Source organism: Nilaparvata lugens, chromosome X (assembly GCF_014356525.2).
Source record: "Nilaparvata lugens isolate BPH chromosome X, ASM1435652v1, whole genome shotgun sequence".
Lineage (NCBI taxonomy): Eukaryota > Metazoa > Arthropoda > Insecta > Hemiptera > Delphacidae > Nilaparvata > Nilaparvata lugens.
This window is the reverse complement of record NC_052518.1, coordinates 42230838-42258146: the sequence shown is the minus strand read 5'-3', so window position 1 is coordinate 42258146 and position 27309 is coordinate 42230838.

Genomic DNA, 27309 nt, shown 5'->3' with positions numbered 1-27309 from the left:
CTGCAACTGCTCCATCACTATCCTCTTCCTCATCTTCGGGCAGGTGTGGCTGGAGCTTGGTGCCCTTCTCGTGCACAGTAAACCTCTTACCGGCACTCAACATTTCCTCGACCTCATATGGGCCAGAAAATTCCGGCGCTAACTTTGCGGCAAGCTGATTAGCACCCGAGGACAGGTGACACTTCTTCCTGTAGACTAGCTGTCCAGAGTTCACCTTCCTTGTCCTCCTTTTCCAATTATAATACCGGTTGGCATTATAATTCTTGTCTCCAATATCTGAAACTACTTTTAGTGTAGTTTCCAGCACCGGCAGTCTTCTAGACTGCCCTGCTCGAAGATTATTTCCAGCTCCTTGCTGAAAATTATCCTCCTTCTTCCGCCTCCGGTACAGCTTTTCCGGACAGTTGTACCTCCAGTGCCCAGCTCGTTTACAGTGCCAGCAAATGAACTTTCCATGGGCTGGAGAAATTTTCTGAGAGATAAATTCCTCTTTTCCAGTCTTCCACACGGTTCCTACGTGTTTCTGGACTTGAGGAAATTTCTCCTTCTCCTGCTCCTTCACAGGAATAATTACAGGTGGCTTCCTTGACCTCCATATGTTAGGCTCGGTTTTAACAGTAGCCAGCCTCGAGTTGACAGATCCTTTTCCCACTTTTGGAGTGGAAATATCATCTCCAATATGTGGTTTGACGAGATGAGGATCCCATTCCACTGACCGGGAATAAGGGTCCATTTTAACCCGGTGCTCACGAAGAAACTCCATACCAAGCAGAATATCTGGAGGAAGCCCATCCATTATTGTGAGTGTTGTTGGGATATTCTGCCGATTTTCAGGTTGATTATAACACCACCTCGCAGACGTGCAGCCGCTCCATTAGCAATAGCAGCGCCGCGCTGTACAGGCTCTCGTTCCACTGCTTCCAAACTATTAAAAGCTTTAGAGCTAATATAGTTGGACTCTGCTCCGGTGTCGAGAAGAGCATGATACTGTCGGTCTCCTATTTCCACTGTAGTGAAAAGACGCTTGTCATCCTGGAGCTCCGGCTCTAGTTGGATTTGAAGCCTCGTTTTAACTACAGCTGTTTTATCAGAAGTCTTCTTCTGCTCGCTCTCACAGGAACAATTTGGTCGTGGCTTCCCGCACTTTGAGCAGAGTGAAACCTCCGGACACTCTGATCTCCAGTGTCCCACCTTCTTGCACTGCCAACACAAGGGGCCTTCTGGAGGTTGTTCACTCCGGCGCTGTGTAGTGGTTGTCTCCTGTCGAGACTTGGTCTGCTTCCTCACCTCCTCCTGCTTCACAGCTCGTTGTCTGTGTTGAGCACTTTTCTCCTCGAATTAAATTCGTTCGTATTGCCTCGCTAAGTGTAGCAAGTCGTCGGTGGTGTACACTTCAGCCTCCCTGATGTAGAGCTTGTAGCATGGTAAAAGATTCTTGTACAATCTCTGTACCTGGCTCCTCTCTGAAAAACCACCTCTTCTTCTCATCAGCGTTAGCAGCTCCTCGACATAGTCATCTATGAGCTCGCCTTCTCTCTGCCGCCTGTCGAGAATTTCACTCTCAAGATCCTCCTCATGAGTAGGTGGATAGTAACGAGACCGAAAGTCTCTCAGGAAATCGTCCCAGTGTCTCCACTGTTCTCTCCTATTCCTCATCCATAAGGAGCATTTCCCTGCTAACATTTCAGGTAGCACTGGAAATAACTGTCTGCCAGACAAGCCATATGCTTGTTGCAGCTCTTCAAGCCGCTCCATAAAACTTGGAGCATCTCCACTCCCATCATATGAGAGCCGCCACCCTCGAACCTTGTCACACACGGCACCCGGGTCCATACAGGATGTAGCAGGCACCGCTGGTCTGGTAGGTGACCTCAACACATGCCTAGACATGTTATTATGTCTCTCCGGCATCTCCAGCCTCACCAGCGCAGGCTCTGCATGGTATAGCATTTCCGCTGCCGCCTCCTCGCTAACTGGTGCTGGCCTTCGCGCTCCTCGACGAAGCACCTCCTCCCCATTATCCAAAACAGGGATCATCACAACAATCCGCTGTCGTTGCTCCAGTAGAGCCCTCCTCAGGCTCGTACTTGTGCCTTCTGTCAGCACTGAGTCGAGTAGTAGATCAATCAAGACCTGATCGTGCACTCTGTACACCCAGGAGTTGCTGGAGTCGCCATCAAACTCTGGAGATGTCTCCTTGGGTATTTCTTCCATGTCGCCTTCCTCACCTCTGCAATTATTCCTCTCTTCAGCACTCATCACTGTTCTTCTCCTCCTTCCTTTAGCCCCACATTCGTATGCCAATCTTCTGAGTAGATTTTTGCCCACACCTACCTCTACTAGAGTTCCCAGTGTTGCTCTGGGCCGGCTAAACTCAGTTGGTGACTGGGGTGGGCTGCGGCAGGGGATGGGAGTCTTGGTGGGGCGTCCGTCAACCACCCTCAATCGCATCGGGGGTTGAAACAGAGTCTTGTGTACTTTAGAGAAATGTTTCCCTCTTTCAGGTAAGAGGGGCCGTGCTCTCGCACTGCCAAACATGGTTGGTCATGGAATGAAGGGAGTAGAAATGTTGCGGTGTCTGCAGTGAAAAACATCTCTGTGTCGGGACTAAGTCCTAGTCCTCGGGCACCGGGTGTCTTGCAAAGGCTTTCCCTAGCCTTTCTAGAGGTCCTTTTTCGATTCCGGCTGGAATCAGTAAGCTGCGGGAGCTCGCGCTCCAGACTTTTCTAAGTCCTAGTCGTCGGACACTGGGTGTCCTCCTGGGGTCCGGATCGGTCTCAGAGCTCTCGCAAAAGCCTTCCCTGGCCTTTCTGAAGGTCCTCTTTCGATTCCGGATGATATTGTCTCATTGCAGAGGCCCGCTCACTAGACTTTTCTTGCAGACGCGAAGTCTAAGTCCTCGAGCACCGGGTGTCCTCCCGGGGTCCGGATCGGTCTCGGAGCTCACGCCAAGGCTTTCCCTAGCCTTACTCGAGGTCCTCTTTCGATCCCTGATGGAATCAACACGTTGTGGAGGTGCGCTCACTAGACTTCTCTCGCAGACGCGAAGTCTGAGTCCTCAAACACCGGGTGTCCTCCTGGGGTCTGGATCGGTCTCGGAGCTCTCGCCAAGGCATTCCCTAGCCTTACTTGTGGTCCTCTTTTGATTCCTGATGGAATCAACACGTTGCAGAGGCCCGCTCACTAGACTTCTCTCGCAGACGCGAAGTCTAAGTCCTCAAACACCGGGTGTCCTCCTGGGGTCTGGATCGGTCTCGGAGCTCTCGCCAAGGCGTTCCCTAGCTTTACTTGAGGTCCTCTTTCGATTCCTAATGGATTTGACACGTTGCGGGGGCCCGCTCACTGGGCTTCTCTCGAGAACGCCGAGTCTAAGTCCTCGAGCACCAGGTGTCCTCCTGGGGTCCGGATCGGTCTCGGAGCTCTCGCACAGGCTTTCCCTAGCCTTACTTGAGGTCCTCTTTCGATTCCCGATGGAATCAACATGTTGCGGAGGCCCACTCACTAGACTTCTCTCGCAGATGCGAAGTCCAAGTCCTCGAGCACCGGGTGTCCTCCTGGGGTCCGGATCAGTCTCGGAGCTCTCGCCAAGGCTTTCCTTAGCCTTACTTGAGGTCCTCTTCTGATTCCCGATGGAATCGACACATTGCGAGGGGCCCGCTCACTGGACTTCTCTTGCCAACGCCAAGTCTAAGTCCTCGGGCACCAGGTGTCCTCCTGGGGTCCGGATCGGTCTCGGAGTTGCTGGAAAGGCTTTTCCTATCCTTCCTTGAGGTCCTCTTGCACTTCGAGGCTCCGCTGGTGATGTACCAATGTGTAGTCAGGTTTCGACCAAAACCTGACATGTCGCTGTTGGTCAAAACAGGTAGTCCGTCGTCTAAATACATTTTAGACGTCGATCAGCACTCGTCTAAATGGATGTTGAGCAGTGGAGCTTACAGTCCCTGAGAATAATCGTCTCCAATCTCAAACACAACTCTCGGTTGCTGAAGGATTTGGAGTACACTCTACTACGAGACGTACTGTGTTGCTAGCTGCACGCTGCTTCCTTCTCACCTCACTCGACCGCTCGCACTGGATTCCCAAACTCGACTGCCTCCTGCTAGCCTTTCTCGAGCCTCCCTCAGTGACCGAGAGGGAGAAGAGAGAGGATGCGCAGCACCACTGAGCGGTAGGCCAGCGGCTGGCTTGCTAATTGACCCCTTTGATTCTATCAAAGATAACCGAGCGTCAAATAAATGAGCCCTAAACTCAATTCCTTTCACTAGTTACGATATACATTGTGACAATAGAATATTAGATAATTGTGTTAGCGATTCCTCCAGCAATAGTAATTTGTTTGATTTGATAAATACTACTAAAATATTATGTCGGTACAGTTTATGACAGTACTGTCAGAGACAAGACAAGAAATCTTATGCTTATCCTTTATCTATGGTACTGTCTATAACCAATAACTGATTCTGCAACAGTTTGGAATCTCCGCCGCTAGATGGAGGCACTCACCGGATGAAGTTTTGGAATGACATCTAACAGTTGTGGGGAGAAAGGAATGACTATATCTTCAACAAAATGAAGGATCAAATAGATTTTGAAAAGAAAGGGAGTAGTGTTTCCTTGGTGGGAAGTGATTGGTAGAGAATATGACTTTGATGAGGGGAACTGGTTTAGCTCTTGGGGGGGGGCTAGTTTAGCCCAACCTCCCTTACACCCCCCCCTCCTTGAGGAGGGGGGTTGTTGGTCTTGACGCTGGTCCCTGGGTCCTGGGGGCAAGGCCACGCCCCTGTTTGGATATGCTGTTCCTGTAACAATGCACTACTTACTTCATTTTAATAGTTAATGATTTGATCTTACTTATATAATTATTTTACTTTATTAATTTTCTGTTTTTTCCTCTTAAATCTTCATATAAATTGAAACTTTTACAATATTTTCATTTTTAGATAAATCCCTAGTTGAATTGATGAAATAAACATTTTGGTAGAGTTAGTGGGATGGATACTTTGAATATTCTTTCCAAAGAATGGATATTGATATGTCCAAACCTATGCCAATTTATGTATATGCATATTAATATCATCTATTTTATCTATAGTTATTACATATTGCTTTTTTTCATATCATATACAGCTCAATGATGTTTTTCTTAATTTATATTTTGTAAATTCATCTTCAATGTTGCTGTATTGTAAGCTATTGTTTATAAGTGTATAAGCCAGTATATATATTGTAATCTACATAAATAGAGTACTCAATCTCACTCTTCACATTGGTGAGAGAAGCCCTCTCCTGTTTACTTTGTATGTCAATGACCCTTCTCAATGATAATTTTTCATTATCAATCTCTTCAGTTTCCATACTTATGCAGACGACCTTCCAAAAAAAATGCAATTTTTTAATATTTGTAGTAAATTTCATATACTGTATTTTTGAATTTGTGTACATTTTATATATATTGGATTGCTCATTTGTTGAAATGGAAATAAATGTATTATTATTATCATCATTATTGTTATTATCATAATTATTATTATAATTTTTTTTATCATTATTATTTTTTTCCATTATTATTCTTATAGAAGTCTTAAATTATTTCTATGTTGTTGAAATTATTGCAGCTTTCAAGCAGCTTAGAAGTAATTTAGCAGAATTGTACTCTAGTCAAAAAATAAGATTTAGAATTAAATTAATCACAGAAATATAATTAACTCCTAACATGAATCGAAGCTCACTGGAATTAATATCAATAAATTTGGCTTAAATCTAATCACTTCAACACACCTGGAGAACACTAACAGAAATCTACAGTATTAATATTTTTCAAGATTCACCATTTGGTCCTCAACATGTCGACTTTGGTTGAAGAGGTTCATTGAAGAAAACTAGAAAATGAGTAGTAGCATCTATATTCATATATTATACTAGCAGAAGCCCGTGCTCCGCCAGGATCTGTTTTAAAACTTGACAAACTGAGAACTTGTCTTAATGAAATTTTGAAGAATTGAAAATAGGCCTATAACCATCTGTGGTTAATTAAGAATGTATGCGAAATTTCAAGTTAATTAGTCCAGTAGTTCAGACATGATGATGATTTTCCTATCCCGTACGTGTAGAAGCCAGCTCTTTACTTTATTATATATATAGTTAACGACTGCAAGAGATAGGACTGTGGAACAGAATAGTGGTGAAACTATGATAGCACCAGAAGTGTCTCAAACACAATAGTAGGTACTACATGAACTTTTTGAAAGTGATTTGAAAAAGAAATGTTTTAACAACAGGACTAAAAGTTGTTTACCTCATCATTCTACCTCCATTTAGAGAGGTTTAAGTTTGAGCCGAATGTAAATCTATATATAAAAAAATTAATGTCCGTTTGTGTGTTTGTTCCCTATAGACTTGAAAAGTAGGCTACTTGACATAACAGCATGAAACTGGGAATATGTTGTGTGAATATTGGGGATTGCATCTGAAGAGAAATTTAAAAAGAGGGGCTAATAATAATGATTCATTAATCCATTTTACTGACCTATGTTCTTGAAATTGTTGGCCGAGCGGCTACCTGAGGACGGAAAGATGATCATGATTCAAGATCATATTGTGATAATATGATCCAGCATCTAAAGTTACTAGCTTTAAAGTTATTTACAAAATAGATCCTTGTGGAGCATGGGTTTTCGCTAGTTATAGTATAGATTATTATGTTTCTTTGTCCGGTGATCTTTATAAATGTCCTGTAACATATAAAGGTACGTCAACCTAACCTCAAACCGTGCAGAAAACTGTTCATTCCTTCTTAAATCTTGTCTTCCAGTGAACATGAGCATATTATGTTTCATAATGTTTTAAATCAGCTGTTAATCATTTGCCGTACCATACTCCGTACCATTCGCCGTGCCGATTGACTCTGTTCTAACTGTTTGCCTCACCACACTCCGAACGCTGAACTTTTCAGCCAATCAGAGCCCTCGATTACAATTCGCCATGCAGCTCGCTCCACAATATTTTGGCTATCCATCACAAGTGGAAAACATGTGAACATGAATACAGAAGCCATTTTTTATTTGATTGAATTCATGTTTTGAACAGTTCATTGTTATGAATGATAAATTGATAGGAGCTTATAAATATTCTCTAATTCAAATGAAATAACTCATGGAAAAAATAATGAATGGATGAATACCAAGATTTAAATATTGTTGACCAAGAACTTAGTACATCGACAATTCATTCAAATAATTCTGTAGGTACTGATTGTAGGTACAAATATAATCATTTGTCTTCTTTATTGATAATCAATTTCATCAACTAATCATAAACTTACTGAAAAAAGCTCTTTAATTCCCATGAATTAAATTAATAGAATTATATGAATCTAAAGTGTAGGTCATATTAGTTCGATTCTTGACGGCAAGAAATCAAAGAGTTTGATTCTTGTTGGCAAGAAATATGTTATTCAACGCAGAAATCATTGTTACCTTACTAAAAGATAGGATAAGTTGAATAGTTTTCCTTTCAGGGGGAGTTTTGACAACCCACAAAACTTTTTTTTCATTTGAGGAAATATCGAAAAGGTGAATAGGATTTTTTTTTTGTTCAGCTTGCCAAAATACCCCTCATTTCAATATTGAAATTTTCGACTGACTGTACAGTGAGTCAATCATTCTATCAGGGCTCAAATAATTTTGAAATTGTAATTAAATAAAAATGATAGAGAATAATCAATTCATGTAAATATCAACACCTTTATTCAAAGACATATTAACTGCATGCGTTAATACTCATACTGCATTGATAAAACTGTAGACGTTTATTTAGCAGTCTAGAAAAACTGTTGTAGCTGAAAAATTAATAATCCATGTCACGTGTAGGCCTATACATTGCATCAGGAAAATGAAGTTCAGAACTATGGTTTTCTAAACATATGTTTTTGAGATAATTTCTTTGATGCAGCTGTTTCACATTCACCATATTATTATACAGAGTTTGTTTAAAAAATATTGATTACCAAAACAATACTATTATTATATCAATAATAATAATCAATTATCAAAACAATACTATTATTATATTAATAATAATATTACTATCAAACATATTTATCAATTATCAGAACAAAACTATTGAGGTTAAGTGGAATCAGGTAGAAAGCAATAATAGAACAGATGTTCTTTTTTGAATTTCTATCATATGATTTTGTTATTTTCAATGATTAAACCATATGTTTGAATATTTCTTGTCAATCAATAGATTATCTCAGTTCCATATGACGTTCACCTTACAATGTTCATAAGCTTAATAGGATCCTTTCTCATCCTTTGAAACCCTTAGAGACAAAATATCTCAAAATCTGTTCCTAGTGCACATCTAGCATGTTTGAAGAATATTTGTGCAAATTTTTAAGTCTGTGGGACAATTAGTTTGAGCTGTAGTGTGATTTTACATCAAAATTTTTGAAAAATGCCCTCTCCTGAACCCCCCTGTGCTCCTGATTGCAATTGTTCTGCATTGATCTAATTTTTTTTTGTAGCTGAACAAAAAAGTTGACTTTGCTGTGCAATGAGCGATTAGAAAATACAAAATTTTGATGGGGGTCCCAGCTCCCTCAGGGGGGCAAATTTCTGAGAATCCTTTCTTAGTGGATGTTTTGAGGCTACCATAAACAATTGTGCAAAATTTCAAGTTTGTAGTTTTATGTTCACTATGAATTAATGAACCGTTGATTGACTATCAGCTGATTGTACAGTAGTGAGTGATATTTAATTGAATAGTAAGTCTTTTAATAAAATTTGAGTTGAACAAAGGGAATTGTTATCTGCGTCTTTGTAACTGTTTCATTTAGTCTGTGTCATCAGGTATTACATTTAAATCGATAAAATAAATTTCAATACAATTCTCATTTTGTAGTTTCACCCGAATAAATCCTGCACGAACCCTGTTGAAAACGCCACAATATCATCATTTTGAAAAAAAGTTACTGGGAAGGATATTTTGAATATTCTTCTAGCATTCCAAAGAATGGGCATTGATATGTCCAAAGTTACACCAATTGACAAAGAGTTGGTTATTGCAGAGGAAAGAAGTGGAACATTGTTTCAAGAAATTTTATTTCAGTAGATTAATTTATTCATTTCATTATGTATGTTTATTAATATTATCATGAATTATTCAAGCTTCAAGAGTTTAATCGAGCAAAATTTACTACTATTTTATCTTCATCTTCTGAGTAGATCTTTGCCCACACCTTTCTCTATCAGAGTTCCCAGTGTCGCTCTGGGCCAGCTAAACTCAGTCGGCGACTGGGGAGGGCCGCGGCAGGGGACGGGAGTCTTGGTGGGGCGTCCGTCAACCACCCTCGTTCGAGTTGGGGGTTGAAACAGGGTTTTGAGTGTTTTGGAGAAATGTTTCCCTCTTTTAGGAAAGAGGGGCCGTGCTTTTGCACTGCCAAACAGGGTTGGTCGCGGAATGAAGGGAATAGGAACCTTGCGGTGTTAGTCGTGAGAAAGGGCTTCGTGTCGGGACTAAGTCTTAGTCCTTGGGCACCGGGTGTCTTCCCGGGGTCCGGGTTGGTCGCGGAGCTCTGGTAAAGGCCTTCCCTGGCCTTCCCAGAGGTCCTCTTTCGGTTCCGCACTGGATTAGTGTGCTGCGGCGGCTCGCACTCTGGACTTTCCTAAGTCCTACTTGCCGGACACCAGCTGTCCTCCTGGGGTCCGGATCGGTCGCGGAGTTGCGGGAAAGGTTTTTCCACACCTTCCCAGAGGTCCTTCCTCGATCCCGCACTGGACTAGTGCGCTGTGGCGGCCCGCACTCTGGACTTTCCTAAGTCCTACTTGCCGGGCACCAGCTGTCCTCCTGGGGTCCGGATCGGTCGCGGAGTCGCGGGAAAGGTTCTTCCACACCTTCCCAGAGGTCCTTTCTCGATCCCACACTGGATTAGTGCGCTGCGGCGGCTCGCGCTCCGGACTTTCCTAAGTCCTACTTGCCGGGCACCAGCTGTCCTCCTGGGGTCCGGATCGGTCGCGGAGTTGCGGGAAAGGTTTTTTCACACCTTTCCAGAGGTCCTTTCTTGATTCCGCACTGGACTAGTGCGCTGCGGCGGCCCGCACTCTGGACTTTCCTAAGTCCTACTTGCCGGGCACCAGCTGTCCTCCTGGGGTCCGGATCGGTCGCGGAGTCGCGGGAAAGGTTTTTCCACACCTTCCCAGAGGTCCTTTCTCGATCCTGCACTGGATTAGTGCGCTGCGGCGGCTCGCGCTCTGGACTTTCCTAAGTCCTACTTGCCGGACACCAGCTGTCCTCCTGGGGTCCGGATCGGTCGCGGAGTTGCGGGAAAGGTTTTTCCACACCTTTTCAGAGGTCCTCTTGCGCCTCGATTCCCCACTGGTGGTCTACCAATGGGGAGTCAGGTTTCGACCAAACCTGACGTGTCGCCGTTGGTCGAAACTGGTAACCCGTCGTCTAAACGGGTTAAATGTCGTTCAACACTCGCCCAAACGGGTGTTGAGTAATGGAGTTCACCGTGTTTGAGGCTAATCGTCTTTAGCCTCAACACAACTCCCGGTCGCTGAAGAAATCGGAGTTCACTTTAGTACAAGACGTACTGTGACGTTGCTAGCTGCTCGCTGCTTCCTTCTCACCTCTCTCGACCACTCGCCCTGGCTCTCCGAACTCGACTGCCTCCTGATAGCCTTTCTCGAGCCTCCCTCAGTGACCGAGAGGGAGGGGAGAGAGGATGCGCAGCACAGCTGAGCGGTAGGCCAGTGGCTGGCTTGAACGTTGACCCCTCGGATTCTATCAAAGATAGCCGAGCGTCAAATAAATGAGCCCTAAACTCAATTCCTTTCTCTAGTTACGATATACATCGTGACACACTGTTCCTACTAAGGGAAGGGGGGGAAAAGAGAGGGGGTAGAGAGGGGGGGTGAGGATGGAAGGGGTAAACGGCAGACAGAATGTCCCAAATGCCTGAGTACATTCTGTTGCCTCTCTGCCTTTCATCATAGACCGAACACAAACTGGGTGCCAGGTTGACTCCTTGCCAACCGGTGGTGATGCGTCGGCACCATCCGAAGAAATGAGCAAGCTATCTGGCCAGATCCTAGGCCTAGCTTCAGAGAAGATCTTGAAGATCTGCACCGTGCTTTTGCACTGCGTTGAGACGCCGTGTTTACACACTGCAAGAGACCGCCGTGCTTCCGCACTGCAATGGGGGCTTCCGGTTTACTACTGCCAGGGCAATACCTCCCCCCCGAATCAGAGGAAACCCGAGGAGGGTGTCCCTCTTCAAGTTCCTCAGTACGTCCCGGAGTCCTTCTGGGGTACGATTCGCATGACGAGTGCGCAGCGCTTGGAAAGGCGTAAACCTTGCCTTCTCAGTTAGAGACAGCCGCTCCATCTCCCGTAACACCTGGTCTGTGAAAGAGGCCCGGAAAGACGGCATTTTCTCTTTAAAAAAAATTGGTTGATGAGAAAATTTGCAGAAGTAAATAGGGAGGAAGGTAATAAGTGACGATAAGTGATGCTGAAGAAGAGAAGTCAAGGATGACGTTGACAAAGTTTGGAGGAAAATAAAACACAAGTCCAGAAACTCAAGAAAAAGCACAAAAAAAAAATGAACTAGAAATCGAAGACGCTATTTGAAGAAGAGTTGATGAGAGAAATAAAGATGAAAATCACAAAGTCCACTCGTAATAAAATTGCTTCGCTATAGCCTGTAACTAGATGTTGTCTACTCGGTAGCTCACAACAGACTGACCGAGTGAAGTTTGAGAAGCAACCATAAACGGGGAAAAACAGGAATAAACGGGAATTATTAGATTGAATAAAGTGAAAAACAATGCAGGATCGGACGAGAATAATCTGTTTAGTAGACAAAATAAATTGATTATTTTATCTTATCGCTATGCGTCGACCGCTCAACAGGCACGTAGCACTGAAATTCAGATTCAACTGGCAGAACTGTATAATAGGAAAAATGCTGTTTCCCGATGCCAATTCTTATATGAGACGATGACAAAGCCTTTTCTCATAAAATTCCTTACTAGAATTGTTTTATTGAAGATAGAAATATAGCCACAGAAAACGTCTACAAGCACAGGCCGTGGGAAACTCGGACCTGTCTACTGAACGTGACTAAATCACGATTAAAACAATAGCACAATAAAGCATAGGCTACTGTAATACTAATATAGCTTCAGTGCCTTTCAAAACGAGATGAACTTGAAATAATGAAATAATGAAGATTTTATTTCAGTAAAACCATTTCCTGGTCATTTTCATTTTCAATAAAATATTGGAGCAAAATCGATCAAAATTTGAAACCAACAAGAACGATTGTAGTGCACTATGACTCACAATCACAAGCAACTTATTCAAATACCATGAATAATCGGTTGCAATCACATGCAACTTATTCAAATACTATGAATAATCGGTTGCCCTATCACACGCAACTTATTCAAATACCATGAATAATCGGTTGCAACATAATATACTTCTATCCACAGAAAAATAACTCCTGTTATTTTCTGTATCGTAATTCACTAATTACCACGGACCCAAGCAATTATCGCCGGCTTTATTTTATGATCAAAATAAATATTTCAAATCAAAATCAAGTCAAATTTATTTATTCACCAATTCACTAAAAATTCACAAAATAACACTTATCAACTAATATACATTGGTGTGGCTGGAAAAAGAAGCCTTGAGCTCCAGCCACGAGTTCGAAAATATTAAATTATTTGTACATTTGCCGTTATAATATTCTAAAATACAAACTAAAAGATAGTAAACCAAAAACCAAAAATATGTATAAATAAAAACAAAAATCAATTCTTGAATCAAAAATCAACAAGCCCAATAATAGAAATAGGTAGGCTAATATAGAAATTATAATAATAATAATAAAAAAAAATTCCCCTTTCAGGTAGTCAAAAAAAAAACCAAGTTTAAATTGAGCGTGTTAAAAACAAGTTATAATTATAGTAATTTAGTTTTCGATTTTAAAAAATTAATTCTCTTTTACCCAGGATCTTATTTTATTTAATTTATTACTTGTAATTTTATCCCTAATGAAATCGTCTGGTATTCTATTTATTAGCTTATCGCTCTGGAACTTGAATTGATGATTGCTGGTTGTCAATGCAGTGAAATTTATACTGTAAGCACTTACACTTGCTGGTCTTAAATTGTAAGTGACATTGCGTTGAGTAAACAGATGTGTATTTTTATTTATGAATATAATTAAGTTTGTTATGTACGTTTGGCGAAGCGTTGGTAAGTTTATCTCATCAAATATTAGTCTGCTAGGATAGCGTCTTGGTCTTCCTAGCGCAGCCCTGATGATATGCTTTTGAATAGTAAAAAGTTTATTGAAATGGGTGTCAAAGGCTGCTCCCCATACTTCTATACTGTAGTGGAAGATTGAGTGAGCATATGCATTGTAAATTGTTCTGAGAATGTTCAAGTCTTTCAATTGATTAATTTTGTAAAATATTGTAATCAAGTATTTTAATTTATAACAAAGATTTTGGATGTGAATGTCCCATTTAATATGCTGATCAATCGTAATTCCTAAATATTTCATTGACTTAACTCTTTCTATAGTTGAACAAGTACAGTTGGGAGTGTCGCAGTTATGATTATGTATTATTAGTTTTAAATGTTCTGAAGGTTGACCGCTTCTATTAGGCGAAAAAGTTATATATTTAGTTTTTATTGTATTTAATGTTAGAATATGACTTTTTAACCACGACTTGACCACTGAGAGACCGCGATTTGCACAGTTGAATGTTTCATCCCAAGTTGAGCCAGAAAAGATTAAAGCAGTGTCATCAGCAAAAGATAGAGCAATACCATTCGGAATGTGTAGTTTCAATAAATCATTCACATAAATCAAAAACATAAGAGGCGATAGTACAGTGCCTTGTGGCAGACCATAATCTTTAATAATCTGGATATCAGTTTCCAAAATTTGGGTTCGATCCTTCAAATAGCTTGCGAATAGTTTTTTTGCTATCCCCCTTATTCCACTATTTTCCAACTTGTTTAATAAGATAGAATGTGGTATTGTATCGAACGCCTTCGCTAAGTCACAGAATACAGCAAGTGTTTTTTTATTACTATTGAAATTTTTGTCGATTATACTTGTCAAATGTAACACAGCATCCTTGGTAGATTTACCTTTTTGGAATCCATACTGGTTGCCCTCAATAAATTTATTTTTTTCAAGAAAATTCAACAGTCTTGCTTTTATAATTTTTTCCATGATTTTAGACAAGTTGCTGAGTAGACTAATAGGTCTATAATTTTGTGGATCATCAAGTTTATTGGATTTAGGAATCGGTTTTCTTAAGGCTACTTTAAATTTTCTGGGAAAATATCCTAGTAGAAAGCATCTATTAACTATGAATTCAAGAGGACAAACAATATAGTTTGAAATTTTCTTTAGACACATGCTACTTATGCCATCCGCACCTGGAGAAGAGTTTGGTTTTAGCTCATGAATGTATTTATTTATTTCTGTAACATTGGTTGGGCTTAGAAAAAAGCTATGTAAGGTTCCAGGTGAGATTGTTTCGGGAATCTCAATTATATTATTTTGAATTAGGTTTTTAGCATATTTCTGGCCTACTGTTGCAAAATGTTTATTTAGTACGACAGCTTCAATTCTAGCTTCAAATTCTTTAGTTTTGGTTTTGGTAATTTCTTTTATGCAATCCCAAGTTTTCTTAATATTACCTTTATAATTGAGAAACTTTTGATTATAGTATTCAATTTTTGCTTTTTTGATCAAAATGTTCAGAGTGTTTCTACAAGGTGCGGCAGAAAGGATGAACGGTTTTCAAGAAAGTAATATGTCGTTACCTATGCATAAAAAAAACATTTATTTACAGAACAATATTCACATTATTTTACAATTTTAGAAAATTAATGTTAGAAAACAATATCTGACAGGTGACGGCCGTTTTCAGCAATGCACTTTACAAGCCGCTCTTGGAAGTTGGATTGTACTCTTTCTAACATTGCCCTGCCAATTTGTTCGACTTCCTCACGAATTGCTCCCTCTAGTTCTTGAAGTGTACGTGGCTTATGCTGGTAAACACGTGACTTCAGGAAACCCCACAAGAAGTAGTCGCACATGGACAGGTCTGGAGAACGAGGAGGCCAATCAATGTCACCAAACCGAGAAATTATGCGACCACGAAAAACAGCCCGAGTTGCTTCCATTGAATTTCTTGCTGTGTGAGCTGTCGCCCCGTCCTGCTGAAACCATACTTTCCGGATAGGAATACGTTTCCTTCTTAATTCAGGAAGGAAGAATTCAGTGAACATCTGTCTATAACGTTCTGAGGTTACAGTTACAGTGGTCCCGTTGTCGTCTTCAAAAAAGTATGGACCAATAACAAATATACTGCTCACAGAACACCAAACTGTCACCTTGGGACTGTGTAATGGTCTCTCATGCATTAATTTTGGATTTTCATCTGACCAATAACGATAGTTCTGCTGATTAATGGTACCATTCAAATGAAAATTTGCTTCATCTGTCGTAAACAAAATTATTTTTTTATTTTGGTCAAATATGGCCTCCATTTCTCGAGCAAAATTCAGCCGCTTTACATAATCGCCAGGATTCAATTGTTGAACCATGGCCATTTTGTAGGGATGAAATCCTAGATCTTTATGTAAAATACGCCTTACTGACCGATCACTGATTTCAGTTCAGAAGAATGTCTCCTAGCAGATCGATTATGACTACGGAGTATGGCTTGCCGAACTCTTTCCACATTTTGTGGAGTGCGTACAGTGCGATGAGCCCCTGGTGGTCGTTTATTCATTACTGTTCCTACTGAACGAAATGATTTTATCCAACTGGTGTTAAAATGGTGTTACGAGTGGGTACATTTTCATTTCTCGCAAGATTGAAATGACGACGAAACTCGCGCTGAACTGTAATGATACTCTCATTATTACGCACAAAACTGTCGTAAGTAAACACACGATGTTGCACATTCCACGAATCCCTGATGCCGATTAAACAATGACTAGAAAAAATGGTATGATCTACCGAACACATGTTCACTTCAGCTGGCCCAATCCGACTACCCAAATCAGAATACTATCTGTTCTAAAAACATCCACCCTTCCTGCCGCACCCAGTATATCGCTTATATTCCTCCTTCAATCTAATATTAAATGGTTCTTTAGTCAGTTTCCTATGCATCTTGTCTCGCTTTCTTATAGAATTAATAATGCCCTGACTTATCCATGGCTTCAGTGGTTTTCTTTTATGAGGTATCTTAAAAGATCGTGAGCTAAGTTTAATGTGGTCCGTGAGTGTATTTATAAAAGCATCCACTAACTCATCAATGTCTTCAGTATTGCTATTAAATATCTTATCCCATCTTTCTTCTTCTAAGCTACGACATAATTTTTCATAATCAATTTTGACTATATCATTAGTCGATGAAATACTCTTAGTTTTTATGTTATTCTGATTTAAATGGATGGTTGTGCAAAAATGATCAGTAATATTTGATTCGATTACAGTTGCTAATATGTTTTCAGGATTTATATTCTTATCTTTGAGAAATATATGATCAATACATGTCTTAGTATTATTTTGAATTCTTGTTGGTATATTTATGTAGGATTTAAATCCATTTAAATGAACAGCACTCAAGTATTCGTTCGTTAGATTGCAATTTTCTAATAGGTTCAAATTCATGTCTCCTAGCACCAAAAATGTATTTCCATTATTAGTATTTTGCAAAAGAGAGTCGAAACTGTTTATGAAATCAACAATATTAAGTGAAGGTGAGCGATAGACAGACAACAGCGTATACTTCTCATCTAGAAATGTGAATGTAATTGCAATCGAGTTAGCTTTATCTATTTCTAAATCAATCAGTTCGAAGTCTATGATGCTATTGTCAATAAACAAGCAGATACCATCGCTTCTTGAATATTTGGATTTTTTATATATAGTTCGGTATCCATCCATAATAAAATTACATTGAGAGTCCTCAGTTATCCATGTTTCTGATAAAATTATCACATGAAATTTTGTTTCACACTGGTTCAGGTAACATATAAATTGATCAAAATTTTTATTACACTCCTTATGTTCATATGCAATAAGTTGAGTAAACTCTCTGTATTACTATTTAAATAATTATCCGGCTTGAAGTTAGCAATATCTTGAACCTCCAGCGTATCATAGATACCAACATCAACTGTATCACCTACTTCAAAAGGCATTGGATTGGGTAGAAAAATAAAATAACAACTTCGTTACTCATGAAAAATTCGGCTAGCCACCTACTGCACACGATAAGATAAAGATTTATATTAATAGGATAATGGAGTCTTACCAATATTGAAATCCTAATTATTGACAATATTGTGACAATGATGTAGAATACAATTATTTTATTGATAAAAAATCAACCTGTTCTTGTTTAATTTGTGGATCTTCGGCTCTAATAAAGCTGTTTGGAATCATTCTATATAAATTTACAATAAACATAGTAATAAAAATGATTGAACGTTTTCAAAATTGCGATCCAAAACCTCATGGACAAATAATATGATTCAGAAAAATCTGAGAATTAATTTCCTCCAATGTTAATTATCGTTATACAGTTCACAAATTGTGGACGACAACATGATAAATGAAATAATGCAAATTCCATCTCTTTGACCCGTGCTTGGCAAGGGGAATTGGATTACGAGCTCTGAGACAATAAGATGGCGATATTGTTGGAGACGAAAATAAAAGCAACAATAATTTTTCGACTTAACAGAAAAAGCCCAGAAGCTGCTTATCTGTTTAATTGAACTAGAATGGTTGGGTTGCCACTCAGCTTAATTTCGACTCTGTTTAAACAGGACCATTTACTCGAAAGAAAATTGTTATGAATGCTACCTTTAAATATAGGCCTTATGTCTACATATTTCTCTGAATCGAGACATAATAAATTCATGCTCCAATATCAGGCTAGTTTCAACTATTCCAATGCTATCAATTATCTCAAACCCTATAAATAAGCGAGCTATATTTCCAAATGTATTTTCCTCCAAATTTCGGTGTTATTACTCCTCCTGGTCACTCACCTTACTGCTGCTGTTGAATTACTCTTCCTCGATACTCCATCAGCCGAGTGGGCAGCGACACCCGGCTTACTCGATTCCTCCTGCCGTCACAGCTCTCCTCCACACTGGCTCCTCCACCGTTGTCCTCTCGGCCGTCGCGGGCGGCTCGCATTCCGCTGCCGTCCTCTCCGTCTTCCTCCTCTTCCTCCTCAGGAAGGGGCGGTAAGATTTTTATATCCTTTACGTGAACAGTCAGCATTTTACCAGCAGCTCCTCTCAGCAACACTACAGAAGCGCTCAACATTTTCTCTACCTCATAAGGCCCAGAAAATTTTGGAGCTAGCTTAGCCGCAAACTGGTTCACTCCAGACGAGAGATGATAATCCCTCTTGTACACCAACTGGCCCGTCCTTAGTTCCAGTGGTCTTCGCCTAAGATTATAATACCTCCTGGTATTATTATAGGCCTCGTTTAGGTTATCTAAAACGAGCTTCTGTGCACGCTTCAGTACTTGCAACCTCCTCAGCTGGGTTGCTTGACTCGTGCCTCCATCCTCCTGTCGAGGATCGTCTTCCTCCTCACCACAAGCATCTCCTGGTGCTCTCAACTCTCTTCCGAAGTTGAGGAAGGCAGAAGTATACTTAGTGCCTACATGTACTGCTGTATTCATGGCGAAACAGAATTCCTCCACATAGCGATCCCAATCCGCATGGTGCTCGCCTACATAGAGCTGTATCATAGTCTTCATGACTCTATTAACCCTCTCCGTAGGGTTGCAGCTCGGTGTGTAGGGTGGGGTGTAGAATAATGTGATGCCGTTCTCCTTACAGTATGACTTAAAAAGCCTACTTGTATACTGTGTTCCATTATCACATATGAGCAGCTTCGGCACCCCAAATTTGGTGACGACTAGCTCCCTCAAAGCTCGCGCTATGGCATTGCTGTCTGCCTGAGCTAGCGGCCGAGCTTCCGTCCACTTCGTGAACTGGTCCTGAAATACCACCAGGTATTTATTCCCCCTTTTCGAGCGAGGTAACGGACCTACAATATCGGTGCTAACAGTCTCCCAGGGTCGCACCACCTTCCTCTGGCTGTTCATCTGTCCGTATGGAGGCCGCTGCTCCACCTTATGCCTCATGCACGTCTCACAGCGCCTCACATACTTCGCGACGTCCGCATACAAGCCTGGCCAATAGTAGCGACAGGCTATCCGGTGATAAGTCCGGAATACTCCTTGATGGCCCGCTGTCGGGGCATCGTGGCTCTGCTGAAGTATCTCCCTCCTAGCACCTCTCGGAACACATAGCTTCCAGCCATCACTCTCCGGCGCATCAGGAGGTTGTTGATGGGCCCATATGTGTCGATACAACGCCTCACCCCTTACCACATAGCCGGGGTATTTTTGTGGATGATGGAGTAGATTGTTCTTCATCCTCCTTATCCATCTGTCGTCTTCCATGACGATGGCGGCTTCTGCTCCTGTGGGCTCCTCCTGACCTTCCTGTGGACTTGCCGGCACGTCGCCTCCTGGCAACGCTCGTGAGAGAGCATCCGGGACCACGTTTAGCTTCCCTCTTCGATACTTGATGACCAAGTTGTATTGCTGCATCTCTAAGGCCCACCTTGCTAGCCTTCCTGTCGGGTTAGGGATAGCTCTAAGCCACTTTAGAGCCTGGTGATCTGTAATCACTGTAGTCTCATACCCCTCTATATACGGCTTGAATTTTCTCAGGGCGAAAATCACAGCCAGGCACTCCTTTTCGGTGGTAGAATACCTCAGCTCGGCCCCCTTGAGCCCTCTGCTTGCGTAGGCGATGACCTTCTCCTCTCCATCGACCTCCTGAGTAAGCACAGACCCTAGTCCATACTCAGAGGCATCTGTCTGGAGCGTGAACGGTAGTTCAAAGTGAGGATATGTGAGCACTGGAGATCTAGTGAGAGCCCCCTTTATCTCCTGGAAAGCTCTCTCCTCTTCTGGTCCCCAGTGCCACTTCACTCTTACCTTCAGCAACCGGTGAAGAGGGGTTGCAAGGTCCGAAAAATTCGGGACAAACCTCCTATACCAGGACGCCAACCCCAGAAAACTCCGGAGCATCCTGAGCCGCTGCGGAGTTGGGAAGTCGTTTACCGCTCTCACCGTCTCAGGATCAGTCCTGAGTCCTTGCTCCGTCACTATGTGTCCCAGGTAGCGTAGCTCTCGCTTCAGGAACTGGCATTTTTCTTGATTGATTATCAAGCCAGCTTCTCTGAGCCTACTGAACACTCAAGCTAGGTTCAGCATGTGAGCCTCCATCGTTTCTCCTAGAACGATGACGTCGTCTAGGTAAGCAAAAGCACAAGGCTCCAATTCCGGCCCAATTACTCAGTCTAGGAGACGCTGGAATGTAGCTCCAGCCGAGTGTAGACCAAAGGGCATCATCCGGAACTGGAACAGCCCTCTTCCAGGAACCGTAAACGCTGTAAGCTGCTTACTCTGCTCCTCCAACGGTACTTGCCAGTAACCGCTCTTCAAGTCGATTGAAGAAATGTACTTGGCATTCCTCAATCTATCCAAAATGCCTGTCATATTCAGCAAAGGATATGCATCTCGTTCCGTGAGTGCATTAATCTGCCGGAAATCGATGCAAAACCGCATCTTTCCATTAGCCTTCTTCACCAAGACGATTGGTGAACTCCACGGGCTACTGCTCGGCTCAATGACCCGCTGATCGAGCATACTGTCCACCTCCTCGTTTATCACCGCTTGCATAAGCGGGTTACGAGGATACGGACGTTGTCGGAACGGCTCAGCTCCTTCCTTCAGCCTGATTTTATGAACCAGGAGGTGAGTCGCACCTGGTACATCTCTGAATTTCATCAGCTCCGTCTCCAGGAATTTCTCGAACTCCTCCCTTTCTGAAGCGACTGCTGCCACCTGTCCCACTAAGGCCGGAGGTAATATCATCCTCCTCTGCCTCAAATCGAGTTCTGCTTGAATCACCCTTGAATGACCTAATCCCAGAATCATTTCTGATTCTAACTCATTGATCACTGCCACTCTCCAGTAGACTTGTCTACTACACACCTCGGCAGTCAGCTTCAGCTCCTCCACTACGGGAAGCTTTTCTCCAGTCACCAAGATCGGTTGATGACTAATCGGTTTCACCTGGCAATCGCCAGACTACTTCAGTCGCCTTGCTGCCTCTCCAGAGACATAGGACGACTCGGCCCCGGTGTCGACCAGTGCATTCAGCCAGACATCTCGGACACGTATTAGCATGAAGACGCGTGTCTCCTGAGGCTGTGGACACCTTCCTTGCCTCTCTATCGGGGCTGCACCGGACTTCACCTCTCTTCCTCTGGCCTTCGCAGCTTTCTGGGTAGTTGTAGCACTCTTCTCCCTGGGTTGAGGCTCCCACTCCGCCGTGCGTGCGCGGGTGTCGATTTTCACCCTGTGCTCCTGCAGGAACTCCATGCCGAATAAAAATTCGGGGGATAATCCTTCCATGATCGTCATCACTGTGGGAAGAATTTCTTGGCCGACTTTCAGGTTGATCTCCACCTTTCCATACAGCCGCGCCGCGGTTCCATTCGCCAGAATCGCGCCTCTCTCCGTCGGAGTTCTCCTTGCACATCCAGCTGCCTCTAAGCTCGCAAACGTTGCCAAGCTTAAGTAGTTGGACTCAGCTCCTGTATCGAGTAGTGCTCGATACTGGTGGCCAGCTACCTCGACTGTGGTATACAGTCTGTTGTCGAACTGCGACTCCGGTTCCAATTGGAGCTGGTTCCTAGTTCTCACCACTGCGGCTTTGTCTGTCGCCCTCTTCTGATCCTTCTCACAGGTGCAACGGGGACGAGGTTTCCTACAGCCCACGCAGAGAGAAACCTCAGGGCATTCCGACCTCCAGTGACCCACTTTCTTGCAATGCCAGCAGGTAGGTCCTACTGGAGTCGACTCCACTCGCCGTTGTGAAGTTGTAGGCTCTGGCTCGGGGCGCGCTTTCACAGGTTTACGAACCTCTTCCTGTTTCACAGCCCTCTGCCTCTGCTGAGCACTTTTCTCCTCCGATTTTATCCTCTCATACTGCCTGGCCAGCCTGAGTACTTCCCTAATGTACAGCTTGTACCGGGGTAGAAGATTCTTGTACAGCCTCTGTAGCTGGTGGTTGATTGAAAAATCTCCTCTTCTCCTCATGAGAGTCTGAAGTTCTTCTACGTAGTCAACGATAGCCTCGCCTTCACGCTGCCGTCGACCCAGGATTTGAGCATCCAGGTCTTCCTCGTAGGTTGCTGGATAATAACAAGACCGAAAGTCCCTTACAAAATCGTTCCAATGATGCCAGAACCCTCTTCGGTTCCGCATCCATAAGGAACACCTTCCTGCTAGCATTTCTGGTAGCGCCGGGAACAACTGCTCCCCTGTCAGCCCGTAGGCTTGTTGTAACTCCTCGAGACATTCTAGAAAGCTAGGAGCGTCTCCGTTGCCATCATATGACAACCTCCATCCTTGCACCTTATCGCACACTGTCCCTGGGTCCATAAATGGTGTATGATGGGCTGCAGCTCGGATCGGTGAGTGCGGTGTCTGTCGTGGCCTGTACTGGTGCGCCGACGACTCCTCTGGTCTCACTAATGCAGGCCTCGCATGATACAGTGGGCCAGCGTCCACATGCGCCGACATTGACCTCGGTGGCGCTGGTTGTATCACAGTCTCTTCAGCGGGAGGTAGCGGTAGCATCATGAGGCATCGCTGCCGCTGCTCCGTTAACGCTCTCCGCAACTCGGAACAGGTGCCGTCTGTGGGCACCGAGTCTAGGAGCAATTCGACCGCGTCTCTGCTCCGCAATCGATACACCCATGAATGGCATGATTCGCCATCGGAAGCTGGTGACGCCTCCTCGGGCAGCTTTCCGAGTCTAGAAGACTCCTGATGATCCTCCTCTACAGGAGGCCACAGAGACGTTGCTCCTTCCGCCTCGTGGTAGCTTGTGCTAGCTCCATTGCTAGCCTGGTTCAGGTTGCTGGCTTCCTCTGCCGTCTTCCTGTGATGGTCCACAAGAACCTTCCTTAGCTCCGCCATTGTACCTGTTGTAGGTAGCCCTGCTGCTGCTGCTAGGTCCACTGCTTCTTTCCGGTGGAGTTTGTAAATCCAGGACACTCCTGGATCGCTGCTATCCTCTCGCGCCTCTTGGTCTTCTCCTGCGCGACTAAATTTCTCCTCTGCACTCATTGCTGCTTTTCTCCTCCTGCCTTGGGCCCCACGTTCGTGTGCCAATCTTCTGAGTAGATCTTTGCCCACACCTTTCTTTATCAGAGTTCCCAGTGTCGCTCTGGGCCGGCTAAACTCAGTCGGCGACTGGGGAGGGCCGCGGCAGGGGACGGGAGTCTTGGTGGGGCGTCCGTCAACCACCCTCGTTCGAGTTGGGGGTTGAAACAGGGTTTTGAGTGTTTTGGAGAAATGTTTCCCTCTTTTAGGAAAGAGGGGCCGTGCTTTAGCACTGCCAAACAGGGTTGGTCGCAGAATGAAGGGAATAGGAACCTTGCGGTGTTAGTCGTGAGAAAGGGCTTTGTGTCGGGACTAAGTCTTAGTCCTTGGGCAACGGGTGTCTTCCCGGGGTCCGGGTTGGTCGCGGAGCTCTGGTAAAGGCCTTCCCTGGCCTTCCCAGAGGTCCTCTTTCGGTTCCGCACTGGATTAGTGTGCTGCGGCGGCTCGCGCTCTGGACTTTCCTAAGTCCTATTTGCCAGACACCAGCTGTCCTCCTGGGGTCCGGATAGGTCGCGGAGTCGCGGGAAAGGTTTTTCCACACCTTCCCAGAGGTCCTTTTTCGGTTCTGCACTGGATTAGTGCGCTGTGGCGGCTCGCACTCTGGACTTTCCTAAGTCCTACTTGCCGGGCACCAGCTGTCCTCCTGGGGTCCGGGTCGGTCGCGGAGTCGCGGGAAAGGTTTTTCCACACCTTCCCAGAGGTCCTTTCTCGATCCCGCACTGGATTAGTGCGCTGCGGCGGCTCGCGCTCTGGACTTTCCTAAGTCCTACTTGCCGGACACCAGCTGTCCTCCTGGGGTCCGGATCGGTCGCGGAGTTGCGGGAAAGGTTTTTCCACACCTTCCCAGAGGTCCTTTCTCGATCCCGCACTGGACTAGTGCGCTGCGGCGGCCCGCACTCTGGACTTTCCTAAGTCCTACTTGCCGGGCACCAGCTGTCCTCCTGGGGTCCGGATCGGTCGCGGAGTCACGGGAAAGGTTTTTCCACACCTTCCCAGAGGTCTTTTCTCGATCCCGCACTGGATTAGTGCGCTGCGGCGGCTCGCGCTCTGGACTTTCCTAAGTCCTACTTGCCGGGCACCAGCTGTCCTCCTGGGGTCCGGATCGGTCGCGGAGTTGCGGGAAAGGTTTTTCCACACCTTTCCAGAGGTCCTCTTGCGCCTCGATGTCCCACTGGTGGTCTACCAATGGGGAGTCAGGTTTCGACCAAACCTGACGTGTCGCCGTTGGTCGAAACTGGTAACCCGTCGTCTAAATGGGTTAAATGTCGTTCAACACTCGCCCAAACGGGTGTTGAGTAATGGAGTTCACCGTGTTTGAGGCTAATCGTCTTTAGCCTCAACACAACTCCCGGTCGCTGAAGAAATCGGAGTTCACTTTAGTACAAGACATACTGTGACATTGCTAGCTGCTCGCTTCTTCCTTCTCACCTCTCTCGACCGCTCGCCCTGGCTCTCCGAACTCGACTGCCTCCTGCTAGCCTTTCTCGAGCCTCCCTCAGTGACCGAGAGGGAGGGGAGAGAGGATGCACAGCACCGCTGAGCGGTAGGCCAGTGGCTGGCTTGAACGTTGACCCCTCGGATTCTATCAAAGATAGCCGAGCATCAAATAAATGAGCCCTAAACTCAATTCCTTTCTCTAGTTACGATATACATCGTGACAATCTATTCTCAGTTTTATTCAGCATTCTCTTCCATTAATGTGGAAATTTCAACTAAATAGTCTCTAGTACAAGATCTGTTCATATTCACTATCCATATTGAAGGCATAATATGGTTTATAGTTGCGTTTCTATTCATGTAGAGCTCTGCTTGTTGAGGAGTATATGCCATCTAGTAGTGAATGTGTTAACTACTTGGATAATTGAAACGCAATTACATTCCCCTCTCCTCCTTTCCTTCCTTTCTTGACCTTGGATGTGTGCAAACAAGTCCAGTTCCCGCTGAGACGTCTCCAAGTCAACACATCCTTCGTGTCATCTCGCCATTACATGGCTATTACATGACGTTCTCACTTCAAGTTCCCATAAGTTTCATTCCTATGATTTACAGTCATTGCTCCATAGTTAATAAACTCGGTCCTCCGTAATTCTCAAAGTGCTATTTCTCACACTGCTGTTTAGTTTTTGTTTAATAAAAATATCTGTTCAACATTGTATCCATTTTCATCAAGAGATAAAAGAATGCATATGTTTCATGAACGACCCCACACTGTATTAACTAAGGGACTGTTTAAAACAATATTTTTTCACTTTTTTTAGTTATATATTGTGAAATATTGTATATTATAATGTATTTTTTTGTAATTTATAAGGATGGATAACAATTTAAATACTTAGTCCAAATTGCTTTATTCCATATCATATGCAGTTCAATAATTATTGTCTTAGTTTATATTAATATGTAAATTCATCTGGAACTTTGCCGTATTGTAGGCTATTGTATATTTATATAATAAGAAAGAGTAGGGTTGTGTTTGTCCGTGTGTTCGTTCGTTTGCATCAAAACATGTCAACTTGTGGATTGCATACAGGAAAAAAACCTGCTCAAACTAACTGGCACGAAAAATTTTAATTCTGATTAGTTGGCACCATTTTAACGGCGATTAGCTGAATTGAAGAAAACTTGGTTGCACAATCGTCAAAAAATCTTGAATGCTGCTCGTGACATCAAGAAAGAAAAAAACTTTGCATTCATGTGGGTGAAGAATGGCAAAGTATTCCTGAAAAACAGATGGAGATAAAGTCATCGTTCTAACCAGTCTTGATCAAGTAAATGCCCTGAAAGAATGACTCTATTAATCTGTAAGTTCTATTTTTCATTTTCAGATCAATTAATGCTCCGTTAATATTGCTCTTATTCATATCATAAGTTTCAATTATCACATTAATTAGTTATATATTATATTACAATGGTAGATCTGCTAAGGAAAGTATTATATAGCATTTTTTATTGTCTTTATCCAATAACCAATGTATTATGATCCCAAATGTTTTGTTCACCACCACATAGATGATTGATTTTCAACCCGATATATTAAGTGAACTTCATGACGGTTTAATAGTGATTCAACAAAATATAAGAAGTAGGCCTATAAGAAAAAATTTTGATCTATTTCTGACGAGTTGGAATGCTTACAAAAGAAGCCTCACGTCATCATCCTAACAGAAATATGGATTGATGACGATGAATTACATTTATATTACATTGAAGGTTACTCCAGATATGAGAATTGCAATCGCCAGCATAGAGCTGGAGGAGTTTGTATGTTTATCATTAATTACATCCAGTGTCAGCATATCCAATAACGATTGTACTGCCTTCGACTACGTTCACATTAGGATTATTATTTCACACAATGGATCTTTTGATATCATTGGGATGTATCGTTTGCATGAATACAGTGAAAATGTATTTCTTGATGAGTTCCAAAAATTCACGAGGAGCATCGACAATAAGAACGTTTTGATTAGTGGAGACATGAAGATAAATCTGCTAAAGAATGATAATTTTGTTGATAATTATAGAATTTTGTTAGCAAGCTATGGATTAGAATGTAGAATTTATGAACCCACTAGAATTACCCAAGAAACAGCTTCTATCATAGATCACGCTCTGTTTAGATGAAGCATTAATTTAATAGGTATGACTTGTGAAAACAAGGTTTGTGATTCCCAAATAACCGACCATTGCATGATAATCTCTGACGTTAATTTTGGGCAGCCTGTCTTTGAAAAAACAGTCAGTCACTCATACAAAATAGATAACTGTTCCTTGAATTCAGAACTAGATAAGTGCGTTTGGTCCCCGGTATATACAGCATCTTCGGCATCATTAGCTTTCAGGAGTTTTTTTGATATACACAAGTTGATGATAGGGAAGCATTCAAAAGATAATATTCACAATAAGACCAATATTTCTAGAACAAAAAAAATTTGAAACCATGGATGAACAATGATTTGTTAAAAAAA